The sequence below is a fragment of the Protobothrops mucrosquamatus genome, unplaced genomic scaffold (assembly GCF_001527695.2).
Source record: "Protobothrops mucrosquamatus isolate PMUCROS unplaced genomic scaffold, P.Mucros_1.0 scaffold_293, whole genome shotgun sequence".
In the NCBI taxonomy this organism is placed as follows: domain Eukaryota; kingdom Metazoa; phylum Chordata; class Lepidosauria; order Squamata; family Viperidae; genus Protobothrops; species Protobothrops mucrosquamatus.
This window is the reverse complement of record NW_015386369.1, coordinates 480,550-483,997: the sequence shown is the minus strand read 5'-3', so window position 1 is coordinate 483,997 and position 3,448 is coordinate 480,550.

The window sequence follows — 3,448 nt, the reverse complement described above, 5'->3', positions numbered from 1 at the left end:
AGATGGTTGCACTGCTTTAGTATCAATTTTTCTCTACTATCTTATTTGTAATTGTTTTTTTAATATTTTGGTTTTGCAATTGTTTTTATTGTGCACCACCTAGAATTGCTTTTTTGTGAAATGGGAAACTATATAAATATGATAAATAAATAAAATATTGTAATAATAATATCCTATCAGTTCTTGCTCACAGTATTCCTTGCAAATCTTCCAATGTACCATTGTTGCTACCTTTTTGTGCCGTTGTGCTCAGTTTGCACAATCATCTTGTAGCACCTAACTAAATACTCCTCTATTTCTTCAGCTTCTTTGCAGAGGCAGAATCTGCAAAGAAGTTAAACAAACAGGGGACCACCTAGTTAGCTGCTGCAAAACAATCAAACAGACTAACTACAAACAATGACATGAAAAAGTAGTAACAATGGTGAATTTGAAAATCTTAAACCATTTGCCTGCAAGCAAGAACAGGTGGATTCACAATATAGACAAAGTAATAGAAAATTAAAAAGTTAACATGCACTGGGACTTTATAATTCAAACAAAGATTTGCCACATAACACCCCAGACTTAATAAGTATTGATAAGAAAGGCAAAAAGTCTGAATAGTGGATATTGGAGCCAGCAGAATAGAAGAAAAAGAACTGGAGAAAATCACAAAGTACAAAGACCTGCAAATAGAAGTGGAATGATTGTGACAAAAGAAAGCAAAGATAGAATCAACATTAATAGGTACCTTGGGTACAATCCCAAAATATCCGGAGCACCACTTGAACACCATTGGCATTGATAAAATCACCAATCAGTTGCAAAAGGCAGCTTTATTTGGAACAGCTTGTATCCTGCAACAATACTTTTGTTGTTGTTGTTAGTTGCGAAGTCGGGTCCGACCCATCGCGACCCCATGGACAACGTTCCTCCAGGCCTTCCTGTCCTCTACCATCTTCTGGAATCCATTTAAGCTCACAATACTTTTAACAGCATCAAACAACAATGTTTGTCTATCTATCCCAGGTCCTTGGGAAAGACTTAATAGATGGATAAAAATGCCAAATCTAGTCTAAATAGCTGGCTGACCATGCAACAAATGATAATAAAATAAAAGGTCAGCAGAACTTCAGCTTAACTTGATTAGACTTTTTAAAATTTAGGCTCAAACCTTATGCTCCAAAATTGCTTCTTTTAACACTGTCAGAAATGATAGATATAACACTATTCTTTGTTCCATTGTTAGTCTTAATTTTGTGAGAATTATTTTCTGATCTGCTAATATTAATAAGGCTGCCTTATATTTCAGAGCTGGTTAAATTTCAGTTCAATATTTTGTGCCTCCATGGTTGGTTTGATTGCTCTCTTGGAGTGATTTTTCACCCAATCATCTCACAGTGCTGTTACTGTGAAAAAAGACAGCTGTATTGATATAAATTATTTGGAAAGGGATAGGAAATTACCCAAATGAGAAAAAGGGCTGTTTCCAGAATTATGCAAACCAAGCTCCCTCTTGGGGTACAAGGAAAGAAGACAATCTATCAATGTCCAGTTCCCAATCAGCCCCTTTGCCCTTGGCAATTTACACAGCAGGATTGAAGAATTCTCCAGAACAGCCTGGAAGGGGATGCTGGAGGCTGCAAGGAGGGAAATGGAATCAGGAAAAAATCACTGTGCCCAGCCATGCCACCTGAGGGACTCTCCAGTTAACAGGTCAGAAATAAACTTTTCTAGCTCAAACTCAATACATCCAAATCAAAGGCATCTTTTCATTTATGGGACAGTTTATTCACTGAAAATACACCGAGGACAACAATCCTAAAATAATATTGAAAAATTGAAAGAAAGAAAAATAAGGGAAAGCAATGAACAATTTACATGATAATCAGTTTCCACTTGCAATGGGATCTTTTTCGCTGACGTAAAAAGATAAAAACTTCTGATCACTGAATATCTTTAAAAGGACATAAAGAGGCAGAATGGGAAGACTCTTCACCATCAGAAGTTATAAAATGAAATCTTCTCCTCTCAGAGAGTAAAAGATGTACAGCTAGAACTGAAGATCTGTCTAAGTCAAGTACTGGCAATATACTGGCTATATGGGGATCTTAATGGTTCCTCCAATACTGATGCCCTAAATCCCGGATGATAGACACTGTTAATGATAATCATATACTATAAGCATTATCCTCCCCAAGAGAAAATGGGTAATAAAAAAGAAGACAAAAGAAAATATAGACTTGTATACTATTGTGACATATTAATTTATACAGAGATAGAAAGTATCCTTGCAGTTCAAGCTGAAATACAGACATTACAGGGTATCAGGAAGATTGTGCCCTAGAACAGCACACCTGCCAATGATAAATCTTGCCCCATAATGGGCAGTCATGACCCTGGCAGTCCCGAGGACCCTCCTGGCAAAGTAGCATTGGGCCAAGAGAATCAAGAAGGAGAGTGAGTAAGAATAACAGCTCAGAAACTCCTCTCTATACAGAAACAAAATTTATATCTATACATCTATTAAATATCTTCAACCTGTGTGTTAATCCTTGCTCTTGGGAACATGTTTAATTCAAGGTAGTTGCAATGAAAGTTTTGTTGTCCATCCAATTAGGATGACAAATATAATCAACCCAAGGTTAGGGAAATGTATAGGACAGTGGTTCTCAACCTTTTTAATGCTGCGACCCCCAACCGGTCATAAGTCGAGGACTAAACCGGTCGTAAGTCGAGGACTAAACCGGTCGTAAGTCGAGGACTACCCAACCGGTCGTAAGTCGAGGACTTTCCCTGCCCGGGAGCACCGGGCATGTGTGGTTTCGCCCCCTGCACCGGCCGAGGCCTAGCTGGCAAGCGGCAGAGACGGAGCAGGCCGACCACCAGCTGGCCCAGCCCAAGGGAGGTAAGGCACCCGCCGGAAAAGGGGGAAAAAATGGCGGACAGCCTTGCTTGGCGACCCCCGTGAAATGGTCGATCGACCCCAAATGGGGTCACGACCCATAGGTTGAGAACCGCTGCCCTAGAATCTGTGCCTGCTGAATTTGCATCCAAGCTGTGGATGGCAAGTTTCAGACATGGTTCTGCTTTGCTTTTTTGTCTTTAAATGGAAGTTGTACAGGATAACTTTCCATAATAAAGCATGTTCTCAGTTTATGTTCTTTGAAGAACTGGCGAATATAGGACTTTCTCCTGAAACATATCTGAACTAGGTATAAGATATGGCAAGTGGAAAATAAGAAAAAAAAAAAAAAAAAAAAGAGAGAGACTTCCGGTGGCAGGCGTCTTCGTCGGTCGCAGCTGTTTGCTGCCTCCCGCCTGTTTTGCGTAAAAGCCGGTTTGACAGCTAGCATCAGCTGTCAAACGGCTTGATACCTTTCCCCTGGGCATAAGGGGATAGGTGAGCTGCCCGGGGTAGGAGTTGAGTTCCCGAGTCGTCCTATATGGACGATGTAGGTGAGAA